This window comes from Coturnix japonica, chromosome 1 (genome assembly GCF_054131305.1).
Source record: "Coturnix japonica strain WE chromosome 1, WE-NBRP24, whole genome shotgun sequence".
Taxonomy (NCBI): domain Eukaryota; kingdom Metazoa; phylum Chordata; class Aves; order Galliformes; family Phasianidae; genus Coturnix; species Coturnix japonica.
This window is the reverse complement of record NC_140663.1, coordinates 2,890,052-2,910,564: the sequence shown is the minus strand read 5'-3', so window position 1 is coordinate 2,910,564 and position 20,513 is coordinate 2,890,052. Positions and strand designations below refer to the sequence as shown.

The window sequence follows — 20,513 nt, the reverse complement described above, 5'->3', positions numbered from 1 at the left end:
TCAGATCTATGTGATAAGCAGAACATGGTGACTCCTCTTTGTCATGGGCCAGCACAGGCAGATTTGGGATCCTGCTGTGTTTTTTGAAGAGAAGTTTAACTGCACCACTTTCATTTCTAAACCCTTCCTGAGTGCTTGTATCAACTAAAAGCCATTTAAATGAAAAGCGGTGATAAGAAAAGTGAACAACAAAGGTTGAGGGAGGGCATGCGTGGGAGAGGAAGGCAGATGTATTTTTGGGAGAACTAGTGAGGAAGAAGATGGGAAAGTGTTTGTACTCCGATATTCTGATGAAACATAGCAGCAATATGAGTGATGCAGAAGCCACAGGCAAGGCCTTCAAAAAGGAGCTTGTAGAGAAGAAAGGAATAGATGGTATGAATGAAGATCATGTGCCAAAGACCCAGCCATTGGGAGGGAAAGATTGCCTCCAGTGTACAGGGAGAGCTCAGGAATTATGTTTAGACCCACACGTTTTCTCCCCCTTAGGTGAACCTATTGAACAATGAGAATGGTGATAAACAAAGGTAAGCTCACAGCTTGGATGCCCAGGCAAGATAGCATGTAAAACCTGTAATGCCTCAATTATGCATGACTCAAATTGGATGATGAGCAACATAACGCTGTAGGACACACTGTGTAACACTTAAGCGTGACCAAACTCATGCATGCCTACCAATATTCAGCATTCAGTTCTGGAGAGGTTGCAAGAGGTGGCAGTTCCTCGACATTAGCACTTGCTGGACACCTCCTGGGTTTGTGGTCTGTGCATCCCATGATGATTATGGCTCCCCAGGACAGGGATCAGCTCATGTATGATGGAAGTGCGGTTGAGAAGATGCTGAGATTTGAAGTTCAAAGCCCCACAGAAGAGCAGAAAGGAGGGAACCCACACAGCTCTGCAGGGGCTGAAATATGAGAAAGGGAAACTACTGCATCTGTGTTAAGTGGTTTCTTGCTCAGAGTTGGGGGAAACGTATGGTTGCAAGTTGCTTGCTGGGCAGAAGGTATTAGTCATGTTCATAGGGGGTGTCCCAGAGTTACTCTAGTGCCTGGTAGGACTTTCCCAGCTACTCCAGGATTTGGGCTGAGCCCCCACGTCTGAAACAGGAATGGAAGAGACTAATTTATTTTCCTGGAAAGCAAAAGGGGAAATTATTTCTCTTCTTTCATAGAGATAAACACTGCCCACGCACATCTACTTGAGGGAAGGAAGCTCCTTTCCGCATGACCCACAAACTGTCCAGAGATGAGGAAGATGAGGCATGACTTGGAACTGTTGTCCTCAAAGTATCACCAATAGTTTATAGTGGGAACCCACAGTCACACAAATGAAGCCTATCCTGGATTTGCAACAAGGGTTTGCTGTGGATGCCCTATCCCTGGAGGTGGTGAAGGACAGGTTGGATGGGGTGCTGGGCAGTCTGATCTAATTGGGGGCAACCCTGCCTACAGCATGGAGGTTAGAACTAGATGGTCTTTAAGGCCTTTTCCAACCCAAGCCATTCTATCATTCTGATTCTATGATTCTGATTCTATGGTTTTACAGTACTATAACAGAGACATGGGTGAGTGACCAACCTCATTATAACTCAGCACCCAGGGGAATTTTCCACTGTGAAATGGGGGATGCTTCTCTGTAGAAGAAGATTGACTTAACATCCTATGTGCCCTTCTAAGTGGTGACAAAGGTCTGAGATACTTGAGCTTACTCAGCAGGCTCACTTGTGCGTGCGGGAAGATGAAGTTAGGCAGAAAGTATTTTTCAAACAGGTGATCCCTCTCAGCATTATCTCAGAAGGATTCAGGCTCTGATTTCTTGACAGATTGTTGATGTCCAATGGCTAACAGAAATCCCAAGAGAAAGTATTAGCCATGGCTGGGCAGAAGGGAGGGAATTTTCCCTCCAGTGTTCTAAGCTATGAAGAGCTTTAGTTATGCACAGGAAACTTGATGACTGAGAGCGTGTCGGGTTATCAGCATGGCTGCTTACAATGAGAAAGTGAAAAGCAGAAGCTGAGAAGGTCACACAAACCATTTCTCACCCTCAAGAGTGAAAGGAAAGCACATTCTTCTAATATACTGACATCCCTTTGCAGTCAGGGGGTGAGAGCAGTGCCTCAGTAAGCTGTTCAGATTTGCCCAGTGCTGGAACTGAACAAACAGCCCCTGTGTATCAAGCCCAGCCATGGTCCTGCCTGGAATAGGATGGGGGCTGGAGGCTGCTCCAAATCTGTAATCCCTCCCCATGGAGAAATGCAAAGAAATTCCAGTATAGGAGATACGGAGGGAAGTAGATGAAGAACCCCAGTTTCCTCGAGGAAGAGGGTGAATCAGAAGGCATGTATGAACCCCACAGTTACCAGCATAAATGAGTACTGCTTGAAAAAGCAGCAACTGCAGCTCTTTATCTGAAAAGAAAAAAAGAAAAGGCCTGTTGGAATGACTTTCCTATCTTTTCCCCCATGTAAAACTGATATCTGAGCAGACGGTGTCAAAGTGGAGCTATGTAGCACTTCATTAATCAGCACAGATCTGGCTAAGTGATGTATCTCCCCATCCCTTCACATCTTCTCAACTTTGTTCAGCCATGGTCAGCAGGAGGTGAGGGCAGGAACAAGATACAGGCATCCTGACACAGCGGAAAATATAAAAAGCCTTCATGTAGCTCTTGCAGCTGTCTGTAAAACAAACCTCATTTACATTTCATTGCTTGGATTAATGCATGCTCACATTTCAATTCAGAGATGCTGCTGCAAGTCGCAGTCCCAGCAGCGAAACAAAACAGCAGAGCCGAACATGTGAAGGCAGGATGTGTAGTTCTGCTGCTAAAAGGGAGCCCAGAAACTGAATGCAAAAGGAAAAACAGGAAAATAGAAAGGGAAAAGAAAATAAGAAAAAAGAGAGGAGAGGAGAGGAGAGGAGAGGAGAGGAGAGGAGAGGAGAGGAGAGGAGAGGAGAGGAGAGGAGAGGAGAGGAGAGGAGAGGAGAGGAGAGGAGAGGAGAGGAGAGGAGAGGAGAGGAGAGGAGAGGAGAGGAGAGGAGAGGAGAGGAGAGGAGAGGAGAGGAGAGGAGAGGAGAGGAGAGGAGAGGAGAGGAGAGGAGAAGAAAGGAAAAGGAAAAGGAAAAGGAAAAGGAAAAGGAAAAAGGAAAAAGGGAAAAGGGAAAAGGGAAAGAGGAGGGGAGGGGAAAGGAGAAGTCTGTATGGGTGGGAATAAAGAAGGTGGGAATGAGGTGGTTTCAGTTTATGATTCTTCTGGACAAAACTGCAGCCCTTGGGCAGCCCTTGTGATCTGCCCCTCAGAACGGGAGTCTGCAGAACATGTTATTTAATCCGCTCGTTCTCAAAGAGCAGAAGAATTCAGACACCACTTTCTGGAGAAAAAAATAAGTCTGAAAGGAAAAAAGGAACAAGGAAAAAGAAAAAAAATGGAGAAAAGAAAGAAGAAAAAAAAAGAAAAAAAAAAAAAAAGCAGTGCCACTTGTTTTTGCTGCAGGAAGTTCTCACTAACGAAGAGAAAACAAAGTTCCTTTTAAAAACAAAGCCTTCATTAGCACTTCTTGTTCTTAGATCACCACTGGAGCCATCTCACCATCTCATCCTTGTTTCTGCCTGTGAACTGGCCGGCTGCTGCTCCTGCGTATGACAGAACTCCCCAGCTGCAAGGCCTTCCACTTCTCTGATAATAATAACGATGCATTTTGCCTCTTCTTTGCCCTCCTGAGGTTGTTTTTTTCTCTAACAGGATCTCCCTCCACACTCAAATCACTTCCGCTGGCACTAATTTCAAGCTGTTTGAATTAACATTCTAACAACAGCCAATGTTTTATCTACTGATTCCAAAACACCATTTACTGGCAGACAAACAAACCTATTTCCTCACCATAATGGTGTTTCATATGCCCCTGAACCTGCTCCATACCTTCTTTGCTGGTGATATTCCTTCCCCTCTGTGCTCACAGTTTTACGGCTCTCCCAACTATTCCTTCTTTGTACAGTTACAAGTGCTACCAGAAGGATCCAATCTGGCTGTAGTTGATGCAGACTCACCACCGTGGTCTAAAGGTGCTTGGGATCTCTCTAAAGATCTTCCCACCCATGGATCACTGACTTTAGCCCAACAAATAAGCATCAAGCCCCAGCCACATGGTTCTGCTTCATCCCAATGAGCCGAGCAAACATTGGTAGTGTGGCTCTGACATTAAACAGCAAGAGCAAGACCTGGAGGTATAAAACTCCAAACCACTACTATTTACATAAGAGCATGACAGAATTAAAGACATCTGTCAGTACAACACTTAGCTCGGCAATATGGACATGGTGCATGGGAATAATTTCATCTGTGGCTTCCCACAGAGTTGCCCTCAGATGCATCTTGCCCTGAGGTTTGCACAGCCCTTTGCAAACCTTCTGCCCCATCCCCTGGGGAGGAATCACTGCAATTTGCCATGAGTGAGATCCTCACTAACAAAATGCCCTGAAATTTCTCTGTAGGAGAGACAGGATTGAGACAAACAGCACATTCACCTCTATTCTGTCAGGTTGGCAGAGAGCTACAGCCTTCGGCTGGCCAAAGCAGCAAGCCCTGGCATTTCTGATCTGCGCTACCTGCTAGGAAAGAACTGAGATGATTGAAGCTTGTACCAACATGGGCAGAGCTGTGGCAGCAAGATTTGTTATTGAACTAAACTCCTGGCAGCTGCTGGTGAGTAGGTTGACTTTGCATCAAAAACCTCTTGGAAGGAGGGAAGGCAACTGGAAAACATCACAGGATACACTTATTTTGAAGTGAAACGTCAGACTGAACCAGGCTCCAAGCAACCTGATCTAGCTGTAGACACCCCCAGTCACTGCAGGGATTATTGGGCTAAAAGACCTTTAAAGGTCCCTTCCAACTGAAAGGTCTCTGTGATTCCATGATCCTAGGAAATCATCCCAATCTGTAGCTGAATAACACTCAGCCTAAAGGTGGGCAGCATCCAAGCCAGACCCAAGGAAGAACTCAGTATCTCAGTGGATACAAAGGAAGAGGAGAATCCTCCACATATCCAGCATCCCACAAATCCACACCAAGGGTTAATACTCTGTAAAACACTCTACCCCCAAAAGCACTGGGCATCTCCTCTGCAGAACTAGTGGTGCCCAAAGACCCCACCCAACCCCAGCAGCCAGGATCTCTCACCACGAGGTGTCACAGACTCATAGAATCCCACTGGAGGACGTGGTCCAGCATCATTTTAGCTGCACCATTTCCCCATGGCTTTCATTCAACACCCTTCACTGGAGCTCTGCCCAGTTCACAGCGAGAAACGTGATTTCTTATCTCAACAAAAGGCGCCGTAGATGGGTGCTTCTGCTCACCATCACCACCGCTGCCTGCCCTGGAGTCACACTGATGCTGTTGCAGCTCTGTGCACACGGTTCTGCTTCCCTCTAGTGACAATGTGGCCTCACATCAGCGCGGGATGATGGCAGAGCTTCATCTGGTGAAAGGTCTGCTTTTTCCCTATGATCTGGGAAGATGTGGACTCAGGATTGGAGCCTTCTTTGCATTCACCAAGGACATGGGATGGAAGCATCTCCTTCCCCATTGAGATGTGTAGAGCTTCATATGGGAGATTTTGTGTTCCAGGCATAATCTACATTTCTCTGTCCACGTCCTCTTCCCATGTCTGTTCATGCACGTTGCTGACATGCTCATGTCCCTTGAGGAGGGTATTCCAGGAGGGAGGAGCTGAGCAGAAGACAGCTGGTGGAAGCTGTAACCCTCCTCACACATAATATATGACACACAAAGAGAGTCCTTTGACTGTTTATGCTCATATTCATCACCTGCTTTTCCTACAGCTGCATCATGGAGTAGATGGCTCTTCACTAAAGTGCCAACCATGATCCAAGCGTACACTGGCTTTGCTCCTGTGTAGGCCCCCACCACGGATTGCTTACTGCTGACTTATCTGCTTGCTTAGATCTGCTCCCTGCGCATTTATCCAGCAGGAGTCAACTTCCCTTGGCCACATAATTGAATGTCTCTGTCTCCACTGAGTTTTCTGCCTCATCACAGCCTTGTTTCGGGAAAAGGGGCTTTTCAGGGAGGTGATTCACTGCTCTGTGGATTTTCCTGCATATTCAATCCCTTGGCTTGAATGCTGCTTTTTGTAGTCCAGGGTTTGCTCTGTCCTCTCCTTGTGTTACTGCTTCCCTGATTCACCCATCCCTCAGAGCAAACTGATTCACTGTAGAGGTTTATTTTTGGCTTCCAGCTGTCGCTCTCCTCACAGCTGTGTGTCCCTCCCCATCCCCTGATGCCATCTCTCTCCTCCAGATTTTCCTCCTGATGCTTCTGACCGCATCCCTCCATCCTCCTTCCCTACCTTCTCTGTGCAATGCTGGCTATTTCAAGGAGCCCACCTGCACATATTTACATGCTAGTTAGCTCTCAGTAGCTCTTCCTCTTTTTATTTTCTCTCTTGAGTTCTGTTTGCTTCATGTTTGGAAGGGATAAAAAGCCAGTAGCCACGATTTAACAGGTCTTTAAATCATTTAACAACTTCAGCACTGTATGATTAAGGTTTCTAGAATGGCTTTTGACCATCCTGCTCAGGAAACAACCCCAGTGCAGCTAAAGGAGCTGATGTCTGCAATGGGGTGAAATCAGTGCAGCTGCAGGGTTGGGGGGGGGAGGGAATGAAGAGGGGGAGGATTTCAGCAGCCTGATGTCAACAGCAGCTTCTACAGCCAAAACGTGGGTCTGAAAATCCCCAGTTCAGCTGTTATTTAATCCCAGAGATATCTCAGTTCTGCAGATGCCATTAGTGTGATGGTGATGCTCACCATGCTGAAGGCCATTCTGTGGGCAGTGCAGGGGAACTACTGAAACCTTCAACTCCTGGCAAGTCAAGCCTTCCTGGATTCACAGATGCATGCAATGTCTTCCCCCTTGTCTCAGCCTATGGGTTTATGCATTGGAACGCCCACCACAAAGCACAGTCTGAGAGCCAAACCAGGACCGAGGTCCCCAGAGGAACCTGGGCACAGGACGTGTGACAATGGGAAGAGGTTAACTCCTCATCCGGCTAACACACAGAGCCTGGATTTCCCCCTCTGAGTTGCCTGGGTCCCCTATGTAGATGATCATTGGCTTGAACTCCATGTGCTTTGGGGATATTTCAATTCCTGGGTCTGTGCCACCATGGAACTGGATGATCTTTGAGGTCCCTTCCATCCCAAGTCATTCTATGACTCAGGATGTGGGCACCCTGATAGTTTTGGCTAATCTTGGATAGGTATAATTTCCAAATGCATGATTTTATTCTACATTCGTTTTACTGTCCTATAAAACACGGGGTTTCTAATCTGCACACACCAGGCATCTACATCACCCACAGCAATGAACTTTTTTTCCCCATCTCACTCTCTAACAGGCTCTCTCACGATTTCAGTTCCTTCTGGGGCTGCATTAAAAGCACAGATTTGACCCAAGGGGACACTACTGTATCTGCATTCTGTAGATAGATTTGTGATATAGGTTTAATATGGGCCACGATGTTCACAGCCTTTCCATGAGTATCTTATGCAGGGCTAAGCAGAATATCCTTTTGGAAACCTGATTAGGTAACAAAATACACTCTCTCTTTCAGGATCTCATAAAAACAAACTCCACCAGTTTGGCTTCCAGCAGACTTTGCCACAAGGCACAAATTACATCACCTTCCACTTTACTTGAATAAGCTCTGCTGAAAACCTTGCACGGCTGGCTTTTCTCCACTAGGTTGCAGCATTAACTTTTCTATTGTTGTCAAGCCTAGCAAGCAGGCCCTTACTCAGTAGGCCATCCTCCCTGTGTGCCCTGTTGACCCACGAAAGACTCTGAAGCCTTTAAGAGTTAGATGAAGGACTACAACAACTTCCCCACCACACCCCTTCTTCCATACAGCTCTTTCCCTGGTGCTGGCAGTGATGACTGTCAGGTTGTTCCCGTCGATTTTCAGGTTTATTCTCCATTTTTCATCATGATGGTTCACTGATCTCATTATATTTAAGGTCGCATCAAACAGTTTAAAGTCCACGGTGACACTAAGGATTTTAAGGTACATGTTACATCACCACTGGGACACTAATGGGAAGCTAACTGTGGTCTGTCACTGCTCGGACACAAAGCCACTCACAGTTTGAAGTAGGGCAATTACAGGCAGCAATAGCTCTTCTGAAGCCATAGTTTCAGATGCAAACATGGAAGGATGGAGAGTGCTAGAGGTTTCCCAAGGGCTTTTAGGTGTATCTGCATGTTCTGCCTTTATCTTTTTTTGTCTGGATGCTGAGAACACATGGCTGGTGTGGGGCATTCCACAGCTGCTTTGTGGGGTTTTGCCCGTGACAACCCCAATCCCACTGTAGGAAGCAGGGCTGTGCCGCACAGGGGAGGTGGTGATGAGCTAATGCCTGGCTGTGAACATTCCAAGGGTGGTTACGGATCTGCAGCCAAACTCCATTCCTCAGTGCCAGAGCACAGCAAAAGGCAGCAACTGCAAAATGGGGCACAGAAAGCTCAGCTTGGACGTAGGAAAGAGCCTTGCTGCAAGGTAGTGATGCTCTGGGACAGACCCCTAGAACTGGCGACCCCCTGATCTCTGAGAGGGAGGCTGGATTTGAAATGTCCCCCTCACCCAGCATTTCTATGGAGATTTGATTCTAATTAGCTCTTTTTCCTGCTCTGGATCATCATCAAACTTTTGTGTTGTCTTTGCAGATTAGGAGCTTTCCTTCTGCCTTAATGCTTATGGAATGATGATGTTTCCAACAGAATCAAGATGCAAGCTCCAGGGTGAGGAGAAGCATAGGAATCCCCCATGACCATGAGGAAAACCCAAAGCCCAGACAGATATGTGCAAGGTCCCCTTCAAGCCATGCACTATTGCACGGTGACTCACCTTCCCTCCTACCCCAAGTCCCTTTCAGCTGCCTCCCACTCAACCCCAAAGCTCAGAGCTCTTTTAAGGCCCCAGCTACATGGCCATCAATGGTGTTTCATTTGCTTCTGCCCTACCTGTGGGATATACCCTATGCATGTTCACTAGCCCCTGACTAATATAGCCAAACAAACCCTCCTTGATGCCAGCCTGGAACATTATCTTTTCATTTGCAGAATCATAAAATGGTTTGGGCTGGAAAGGACCCCAAGGCTCATCAAGTTCCAGTTTCCCTGTTCCATCCAACCTGAACATAAACACCTCCATGGATGGGGCATCCACAATCTCCCTGGGCAACCTGTTCCAGTACTTCACCACTCCCTCAGTAAAGTACTTTCCCCTGACATCTACTCTGTACCTCCCTTCCTTCAGTTTAAAACCATTCCCCCTTGTCTGATCACCATCTACCCATGTAAAAAGTTGATTTCCTTCCCTCTCATTTATTATCTTCCATATGCAATCCTCCCCAGCTGCCTGTATTGACAGAGACAAACTTTGAGCACTAAGTCCACCGTGGAGATAAAAAAGCAGCTTTTTCCTATTTAAGATTCATTCTCCTTGTGCTGTCCTTATTCTGCAGTGGGGTCCTTGGAAGTTGCAGAGGGTACAGAAGGTGAAGAGATCTCCTCATTGTCCCACAAGCTCACGTGTGCTTCGCTTTTAACAGTGTCTTGCAGCTTTTTACCTGCAGTGACCTTCCCTGACTCCTTGTTTACACTGCAGAAGCAAGCGATGCTTACTGCACAGAGTTCAGCTGGAGCCTTTCAGCCAGTGATCAAAACACTATTAAGAGCAATGTTTGAATTTTAAAATCATAATTAGAAGTGCCCGACTGGCAAAAGTTGGAAGAGGGCAATAAACGAAGCAGGGGGTTGGAAGAAAACAAAGAACGGCATGAGAGGAATCCATGTTTTCAACAGAGTCCTAAATATTTTTGCACTGCCTGCCTCACATTCAGCACCCAAAATTAATAGATTGTTTGACCTCAATTTCTCTGTGCTCTGATTCCTTGTTTGTGAAGCAGAAATAATAACAAAGCCTCCAGAAAAGGGCTGTCATCACAACAATTGCTTTGGCCAAGGCACTTGGACGCTGCGGGGATGAGCATGAAGAAGAAAAGACGAACGCTGCACGGCCACTGATCACATGAACATCACCATTGTGTGGCCAAAACACCTCCTTGGGTGTGCAGTGACAGGCTGCACCAAACACAGGAGATACGAGGAACATTAAAAGCCACACGAGAGTGGGATGCCCTATTTGTGGAGCCTTGCTCCTTTAAACACATGTGGGAGGGAAGACTGGTAAATCCTTGGACGGTTTTTCATCTTGGCTCGACTGGGCTGGACTTCAGGCTCAATCTGTTGTCTGGTCCCCTGTCATAGCTGCTGTTATAGTGATTCATCCATCTGGTTTTCTGGGAAGAGAAAATGAGTGAGGGAAATGTTTTTCTTTTTCTTTTTTTTTCTTTTCTATTGGCTGCATTTCTCCTGCAATGACTACGATTTTGCACCCACTGGAGTTGATGGGGGGAGAAGAAGTTTTGCACATCACTTTTTGCTTGCTGGAGGAGATGGAACAGTGCTGAGAAACCTGTTCTCTAAAGCCAGACCACAACAGTGATGTTCTCAGCTGTGCTTCAGGAAGAAAAAGGCTCTAACACCATCAGCAGATCCAGGGACCACATTCACTCCCTGGAATTCACTCTCCTAAAATGATGCTGGCTGACCAATAAGAAGGAAACTTGGACAGAAATCCAGGTGGAAGGTATTGGTGTGGGAGGTCTTCATGTTGGGACTGAATAGCGTCTCTCACGAGAGGTCTGATTAACCGTAGATTAGGCACAGAAAAAAAAAATCCTATGAGATTTCACACTGGATGGTCTTTAATACTACAACTGAAGAAGCCACGGTGCTCTTCTTTTGTTGGTATACATGGTAAGGACACTGCTCCTTTGGCAGAGACAGCAAACTCATCCATCTGGTAACAGCAAACATTCTGCATTGGCTAAGTGGAGATGGTGCTTAAATACACTAGTATAAAGAAGCCAGATTCAGGAGATCCTTCTTGATTCAGGAGATCCTTCTTTCCACCCCTTGTTCCCATCTTTGTCCCAACTTGGCCATGGGTCAGACTGGGGAAGCAGCAATTTGGGTGGGAGCAACCACTCCTTCATCCAAAGACATTATTAATTCCTGCCAACTGGGTCACGTATCGAAGTTCAACTTTCATACTGCATTAAAGTCAACCTTCCTGGGGGAAATTCTTCCTTTTATACCATCTTCATATCCATTCTCAGCCCTCCTATGAAAACTGGATCCTCCTTGAGCCCACCTTGCTGCCTTAACACCCTTCTTCTCTCTTGCCCCTTTCTCTGTCTCAGCAGCCTTCCCTTGGATTTGCCCATTCCATGATTCCACCCCAAGTGGGTGGTGAGCTCGCTTCCCCCACATGCAGCCTCTTCCCAGCGGCTCCTGGGACAGCTGCCAGCTCCTCTCCACCCACGGCCTCCATGCAGCTCCTGCAGCTTCGTGGCCTGAAGGAGACATTTCACATCTGGTTTGCTTGGGGAAGAGAAAGGGAAACCAGAGTGTCCTTCAATGTCGCTATGGCCCCCATCAGTACCTGTGGCTGGGTAGCCCTGCTGTGGTAGAGCGGGACCAGATGGACTCAGAAGTCCCTTCCAAACTCAGCCATGCTGTAACTTTACAAAGTTTAGGAAATAGCTTTTCAGATTCAATACCAAATGGAACTTGGCCTTTTAAAACCATTTACTCTCCTCTGCTTGGATTTAAGCCTTCTCTAAACCACTTGAGACGTGGTTGTATCAGCCCTTACTACACCAGCAGCACCAAATGGTCCCAAGGGCTCAGAGCCTGTGGAACTCAATGCCACACTAAGAAGCGGATTTGACTCTGATTTTGAAACCTTTGTTAAACCAAACAGAGCGCAGGATGAGCATTCAGTGCTCTCAGGTTCTTCCCTCCACTCTTTAATGATGTTCTGGTGTTTAAATAAGAATCTTCTGACTATTTCTTTTCCCCATGCCACATCCGTGCTGCCAACCCAGTTCCGACTCCGGTGATTTATTCTCTTTACCCAGAACGCAGCACATAAGCACTTCACTTTGTAACTTGCTTTACTCAAATGTTTTCAGAGAACTGCTTCCTCAGATGTGTTTACACGTGGGAAATTAAAAGCCAAGCAACAGCTCCATTAGGAACAAAAAAACATCATAAAAATTCCAAGGTTGCCAGAAAACATCCCAATACAGTGACAAACATGGCCATGCTTTGGTACTGCTGATCATTCGTGGGATGGTTCATGTATCAATTATTCATGACTGTCTTAAAAAGTCCAGGCTAACCTCAAGTAGAAAGCACAGATTTGGGTTTTTAAATCAGTATTTCAATTGGAAGTTCTCCAACTAGAAGTCTGATTTGCACACTGAAATCTTCAAACCTCCTTGCACTGAAAACAAGATATTTTCCTTTAGCCGTGACTTCAGTTCTCCTGCAGTGTGCGGAGAGTTGTTACACAACAGTATATTTAATTGCCATTAAATGGTATCTGTCATTATTTTTGTGAATTTTCATGTAAATTTAAATCTTCCCAGATGAGATTTTGGACAGGTCCTGATCTGCAATGAGCCTGGCACCTTTTGGTACACAGTCCTATCGGTGCAAGATATTTCTGGTAATGGCAAATTGTATCAGAGGCCAATCATTCTCATTTGTTCCACAGTAAGGATGGGCAGGATGAAATAACAGTAATACCTAGCCAAGAAAATTCTGCGGTCCTCCAAAGGTTATTAAGAGATCAGGCAACTTGGCTGCACTAATGGCTTTTACAACAGGCAACCTGCTCTAGATATCAGGCTGCATGGACTGGGACCCCAACTGTGAGACACGTAGGACCTGAGCATTAATTCCTTCGGAAAACAAGGCTTAAACACATCTGTCCTCTGCAGCAATCAGATGAACGCTGCTATCGCTTCAATTCCAAGGCTTACTGCTCCTTTTTATGACAGTGAATCATGAAATCCAAGGCTCATCTCTGCTTTTTATGCCAACAGATGATTACAAAACCCTCCTGCCACATGAAGAGAAACTGGCTTTATAGACGTAGGAACACAAGTGAAAAACACTAGAGCCCAAGTTACCTTTTCCTCCAATTTGCCAGCTGGAGGAAAGAGTACAACCATAAATAGATATACAATTCGTATCAACTACTGGCTACGTGGCTGGTGTCAGTGCAATGGTTTTGGTTTATATGACAATTAGACTTTCTATGAGGATTATAACCTGTTAGGGAAGAATGGAATCCCTCTGCCTAGAAGATGCAGGTGAATCTGGCAACAATCTGGTTAACTTAGTGATGCAGGTTTTATGCTGAAGGACTTGGGAGGCAGGGTATAAAATGACAATGCTCACATCACTGTAACCAACTGAGGAATGAGCCAGGCCAAGCAAAATAGGGGTAAATGTTCTTTAGCTGCCTCTCAGTCACCTCACAGGTGTGCATGGCTACAGGGATTCCTCTCACATCCTCCTCATCATTCCTCCTCGTGGGGAAACCTGTCTCCTCTCTTCCCTTTTCTTCTCATAAGTGCATGTATATCAACACATGCAGCACTGGGAATAAATGGAAAGAACTAGAGATCAGGGTGTGTAATACAGGGCGGCTGATCAGGAGGAGGAAGGTGATGAGGCCTTCTACAAACAGCTGGAAGTAACCTCATCACAGGCATCAGTTCTCATGGGTGACTTAAATCTGCTGGAAAATAATAAAAATAAGGCTGCCAGGCATCCACAGTCCAGGAGTTATGAAGTACGACTGCAACACTGGACTCCAGGAGAGCCTACTCTGAAATCTCTAGGACCTACTTGGAGGCATCCTACAGATTAGAGCACTGGAAGGTAAAGGGGCCCAAGAGTTGATTAATATTCAAACAGCACTTCCTCCAAGCTCAAGTGCATTCTTATGAGTAAAAAATCAAGCAGATAGGAGTGGATAACTAACCCAGATGTTATGCCTGGAACCCCAAATATCTGAACCTTCTGAAGGGAGATCCATCTTCCCATCTGGTGGGAAGCATTAGAGAGCAGAAGCCATCTGTTAGATTAACTCTGATATTAGGACAGGTAGGCAAGCACGCAAGCAACCAAAAATTACTTCATTATCCTCTCTGGACATGATTTACCAGAAAAGATATCTAGAAATTGTAACTCTATTTTTTGCTAGTGTTACCAAAATGAGAATTTGCTCTCCTGGCATATTCAATTTGTTAAGCTTTAATGCTGTTTTTTACAGCACAAGAAAACTCTGCCAACACAAACCTCTGGTGTTCCATGCTTAGTGAACATCCCAGCTCGAATCAGCCTGCAGCAAAACCAATGCTACCTGCATTTCTCCTGTCTGTATCCCTGAAGCCCATTACTACACTGGAAATGCATGCAAAGGACATGACAACTGCCTCACACAGGTTATTTTTATCTATGAAGTCTCAAGCTGCTTTGAAAGAGTTGGGAATGACTTCTCAGAATATACAATTTTGTCTTACTTTCTACTCTCCCCTTTGATAAGTATTTTATGCCTGCATGCTTCATCAATTAATGCAAGGATAAGGATGAAAATTACAGATCTGACCATGAATTCATCTGTCATGGACACAAAATCCTTGTCCACCTCCCCCTAACTCCCCCCTAAAATTCTTACACAATGTTAGGACGTTATTTCCTCCCTAAACTTCTTATGCATGGAGTTTACGGAGCTTCTCAGTACCAGTTTTTACTCCATTTCAACATCACTCCAAACAAGAAACTTCACGGACCATGAAGGAACCTCCTTGCACTTTACAACTGCTGCAGGGTCATAAAGAGTAGGATCATGACAGGAAAAACTTTAATGATCATCAAGTCCAACCGCAACCTAACCATACCACCGTAACTCTAAAAAACCTCCACTATACCATGTCCCTGAGCAAATCAATGCAGGATGGAGCAGACTCGCAAGCAAACTGTTATTTATACACTGTGGGACCCGATGAACATCCTAAGATTGCTGCAGTCTTTATACGCCCTGCTTTACATCTACATTTAGCTGCACAAGGAAGCCTGTCTTCTAGTAGTATATTCACGTTCAAAAAGATCAAGTGCTGAGAGTAAAGAGATCAAAAATTAAAAGAAAGAAATCTGCTGTATATTTCTCCTCTCTCTACTTCACAGTAATTTGTTTTCACTTAATATTTTTTTTTCTTTCTTTCTTTCCTTGCAGCTGCAGGAAAGCTCTAACAAGCAATAGGACTCAGCCTTGTAAGCACACAGGCACACTTGCAGCATTACTCACATGAGAAAAGCCTTTCAGGGGATCCAAGTACTTGGCAGCTATGTTGTTCCTCACTATATGGTGCAAACAGAGACAATTACTACAGCTTAAAAACCTCTTACCTTTCAACGTAATGAATTAAACCTTAATAATATCCTTGAGGTATTTTTGTTTTTCTTCTGTGACCACTTTTTATTAATCTTTAATTGATTCTCACCGTGAGATTAGTTTTTGTGATAGCAACTTTCCTTTAAGCATAAAAACTTCTTCATTTTCAGATCTCACCTTGGCAAGCACAGTACAAGCCACTAAACTCTGAATACCTTGAACTCCTTGTTGGTGGACTTCGCACAAGAAATAACTTGAGCAAAGGTCTGTATGGGAATTACTTTTGTGCTAAACAGACTTAAAAAATACCTATTACTTGTAATCCACATTTCAGGACTGCAGTACTTTTTTCTTCTGTATAGCTTATAAACCCTCTAAGAACATCTGCTAAACTCCCAAAACTACTACGTGTAAGTGTCAGCTCTTGGCATCACAGTGTGAAATACATGGCACTAGCTGTTCGACACCCTCTGTATTTTAATTGTTTTTATGGTAACTCGAGGGCTAACTAAACACAGCGCTACCCACTGCTGAGAGTTTAAACAAGGCAAATCATGGGAGTGGATTTCACAAAAGGACTGGAAACAAGAGACCAGAAAGAGGCCGTGTGCCTTCCACACTGAGCCTCTTTTAGATTGCGATGACTTGATTCCTTCTTCATTAAACAAACAAACACAAGGGGAGGTGAAGGGTGAATGTGCTGCTCCCAACAAGTTACCAGCTTAGGAATGCTTATGAATACTCAACATCTGCTCCACTTGTTTGCAGTCTACAGCTGCTACTTTGCAGTTTCCCCATAGAAAAGAACCAGGAAAAGCAGGATACTCCTGCTTTAAGAAGTTAATCTAGGAAAACATCCCCTGCTAGAGAGATGTACTGCAGTCTGTGTTACTACCTCCCAGAGAGCATGATACTCTGGTTGAGGAATGCTTTTCAGAAATCATCTTCACAGCTAACAAGCTCCTGCTGTAACTGAGGATATGACCCACAGTCAGACTCTGCATGTCTGGCCAGTTCTGCTTCCCTGAAGAGCACAATTCTTGGAGAAAACTTAGGTAAGTAACATCCTTGGGAAGATGACTCAGTTTTGTGGCTTACGCTGTTAGCAGTGTGAGAGTGGAGAAGGCAAAAAGCTCTTAGGTTAGCAATGAAATCTTGCACAAGATCTGTCTTTCAGGATGTCCAGAGTGCACTAACTGGAGACTGGAAAGGTTCCTGCTGCTGACCTTTTTATTTCTTTATACCCCCTGTCTAGATCATTAAACCAACAGTGTTTTTCAATATGTCTTTTCTTGATCTTGAGCTCATACTGGTAATTCCCGCTGGAAAAACAATCTCCCTTTATCTTCACATTTAGCACTGTTTGACTTTCCAAAGCATTCTGAATATAATTTTTACAGTCCTTTTCGTTGTTTTTTTTCCAGTCCTAGGTAACGACATTAAAGATTCTCTTTGGAGTCTCTTGTATAAAATTCACCAGGAGCAATTCCCCAATCACTATAACCGATTTCAAATGGTGCTAGAAAATATTATTGACTCTGAACACCAAAAGAAATCAGTCATCCTCTAAAGGGGTTACTGAGATCTTCAAGGATGACGAGTTAGGTACTAAACAGTGTTTTACACTGGAGGATCCCCAAATGCTTGATGAACGTTCATTGGTTACCTCTATGGCATTACTCCCTAGAAAAATGGTGCATGATTGAAACACTTCAGACGAAGACTCGGAAGACGAGAACTTTCAAAATCATTAGTTACATACTCCTTTGGAATTGTACAGAGTAGCCTCAGTCAATGTGCTCTACCACATGTGGTCCAGTTCTCAGATACTGATGCTGGTTGTTTCCATTGATTACACCAAGCGCATCAGGCTACCAACCTGCCACCTGAATACTGAAAGACCTAAAAAATACATAAGCCAATTGAAATCTGCCAAGCATGCCACATGAAAATGGAAACACGCAGCACCTGGGTGTGGGCAGCATCCAGAACTATCAGTGTCATGTATGATACACACACTGTATGTAAGGGCACTTAAAGCAGCAGTAAAGAACTAAAACCCAAAAGGCATCCACGATAGGCTGAAAGCAGAGCAAATGAGGCTCCCTTCCTCATTTCTCGCCACACTGTAAGAATGTAATTCAACAGGGGCTGTTTTAACATCAATGTCTTCAACGCTGTGTTGCAATTCCACATTATGCTTTTCTGCAATGTTTATGTCTCTTAAAACCTTCTCTGTTTCCAAGTTCTGGTTGACCACCTACAAACACTATAAACATGCTGGTGGCCAGCACCGTTACAACAGAATTTCTGCCTTTGAAATCACATGTTGCAGTGCTCTCCCAAGGGCTGCCTGAGCTGCTCAGTCTGAGGTCGCAGCCTACTTAGGGAGTCTGTTCAGTGGTGAAGCTAAGTCTAGCAACAGAAGCACACAGAGATCTTGACCTTCTTTCTCCACCAAGGTGTCCGAGGATCCATTTCAATGATGAACGCAGCAGGCATTCTTCCTCCAAGAACACTGATTTCAAATGGTGCTAGACAATAAATAGTTAAATCTAAACCACCATATGAAACCAGCTTCCTGAGGGAGCTTGTTTCTAGCCAAGATCATATTCCTGTAACAATAAATCAGAAGAGCATCTATCCATGGTGGTTTTTTCCATCTTTGTTTTTTTTTTTTCCTATTAAATAATCAATGTTTTTTTTTCTTACTTCCTGATTCTGCTTTGAGTCACTGAATGCTCATTTGTTTTCTATTACAGCGCTACCAACAGAAAGAGAACTGCTTACAGCACTATTACCCTGAAGAATGTTATTAATCCAGATTGGGCAACACATACAAGGGTTTACCCAAGGAAGGAGGACCCTCATCCCCCTTTCAGAACCGCCGTCATCTTTACACACACTGTGTCTGCTGAGGTCTCCCCACAGCACTAAGAACATGAGTAAGAGAAGCACTGCAGCAAACCCCCTCTAGTGACAGCAGAACAACATGCGAAATGCCTCCTGCTAAATGATGAGACACATTATTTTTAGCAGCAGTAGCAGCAATAACAGCCTGTGACACAATCTATGTATCAGTCCCTACATGCTGACTGGTCCCATTGATGGACCAGTCCACCCTTTGTGGGTTATTTGTAACACACTAGAAGTGTGTGCCCAAACCTAATGTAAGGATTGCATTAATTAGCTGCTCAGTGCTGGCACTTACCACCTGGTTCCACCACAGTTTCTAGGAAGTCTGACACAAGGATTTTTCTTGGAACTCTATTACTCAAGTGTGTTCTAGACCATTTAATCTTTTCAAACAGATGTATTTTTTATAACCTGTCTTCAACGTCTCATCTCAGCTGGCAGAACAAACATACCCAACTCGCATCTACAGAATCAAGTCAAACAACCCCCAGTGTTTGCACAGCCACGCTCACGGTGACGTTGTGCAAAGCGCTCCACGCACACATCATAGAGCTCCAGCAAGAACAAATTACCCAAAGCAACAGCAGCACAACAGCACAGCGTGTTCTGATGACAGAAAGCAACCGCTGTGCCCCGTGTGGCTGTAAAATAACACTGTTCTGGCGGGTGCACAAAATGCTGATGCTTTAACACTGCGGACAGGACTGAACAATTTTCACAAGGCATGAAAAAGCCTCAAACTTTGCCCTGCTGCAGTATAATTCAAGGAGTTAAGGACTGTACTTGTTCCCTTCTGCAGTGTCATACCTGCACATTCTGTGCTTGCTGCTGGCAGCTCTGCGCAAGCTGATTTCAGCTGATTACAAACATCACCCGAGACGAACCCATCTGCGGTCTCCTGAGGACAGCCAAGTGGTGTTAAAATTGTTCTCTTCAGGCAGCAGGAAATCATGTCAGAAATGTAATTAATTACGTCTATTTCCATGCGTTAATTACCTCCAGAGGTGTGTAACTCTTCGTTTACCACAGTGACAAGCTGAACAACCAGCTGAGATTAAAAACTGAGCTTCTACATGGCTGAAGATGGAAGAAATCTCAAATGAGCATGGACAGTTCCCAGGGAATATCTATCGGCAGAGCAGCTTAAGCGCTGCCCTCCCAGAAAATTAAGTCCAACAAACATGGCATCAACTTGTGAGACAAGGAAGGCAATAAAGCTTCACAACTGTTATCTTCCCTGGTCAGAGGCAACGCTGAACTGCTGCAGTGTGTGTCCATGCAGTTATAGGTGCCATGTATAAGGGATTTGCAGTTGAGGTTCAGCATGTGTGTATCTGCATTTATTGCTACCCCCACAGCGGGTGCAGACCACAACGTCTCAGAATAACTAAGCAAAGGGCAGACTCTTCCACTGAACACATTTGTACTTTTGAAGAAAGCATCTTTCAAAACACATAAGAACTCTGTGCATTTCCAGAGCACAGATACGGAGAAGCACTCTTGCATTAGGGCTGTAAACTGTACTTCTGAATTGGAAAAACAAATGAACTACAGATAGAAAACGAAGCTACTTCTCCATGATGCCTCCTAACAAGGTCCTTCAGCTTTTAGGCCCTTTAGATTTTTAATGAATCTGTAAATCCTGGACTTCACTGTCCTTTTCAGATTTGCTAGCAGTAATTTCTTTGTTTAACTGGAGAAGAAGAGGAGGAGAAGAGAAGACAACATCTTCATGTTGATGATTCTATACTCAGCATTCACAGGCTTAGATAAAAATTGGATGTGGACAAGCTTCCTATTAAATTGCTTCTGTAGTTAGAAATTAATACTACTCTGTATCCTTTCAGAGGAAATAAACCATCAGCAGTTTGATCTTCAGAATTACAGAATTCACGAGGCCTTATCTGACATCTGTGAGATTACTTACACGAGCAAAGCTACGTCAGAGATTCAAACCATTGCAAGGCTGGAGTTTACTCTGGTTTTGTTTCGCTGTTGAATAATTCTAGTGATTTACGAGGGGTTTAGCAGCAGCCAAAGGCCTACCAGGTAACTCTCTGTTTTTCAGTGTCTTGCATCCTTTCCATGTTCTGCCATCACAGGAGCTGCCTAAGCGGATTTTCTTCAAGCTTTTACTTATGACAGCTTTATGATCCATCCATGACAGGCTGCACGACCGAGTCAGCCTGTAA

The 20,513-nt window shown here is 44.7% G+C and overlaps 1 protein-coding gene and 1 long non-coding RNA gene across 2 annotated transcripts in view; one reads left to right on the top strand and one right to left on the bottom strand.

The window, feature by feature from the left end:
- Positions 1-6,343: 6,343 nt before the first annotated feature.
- On the top strand, positions 6,344-17,243 carry LOC146762251 (uncharacterized). The gene is made up of 2 exons (XR_014946184.1): positions 6,344-8,583; positions 8,751-17,243. It is a non-coding gene; the product is annotated as an uncharacterized LOC146762251 (long non-coding RNA).
- LOC116654444 (uncharacterized) overlaps positions 10,970-20,513 on the bottom strand; it is a 108,996-nt gene continuing 99,452 nt past the window's right edge. The window contains exon 9 of the mRNA XM_085546918.1: positions 10,970-20,507. The gene's annotated coding sequence lies outside the window, so the exon portion shown is untranslated. The remainder of the gene's footprint in view (positions 20,508-20,513) is intronic.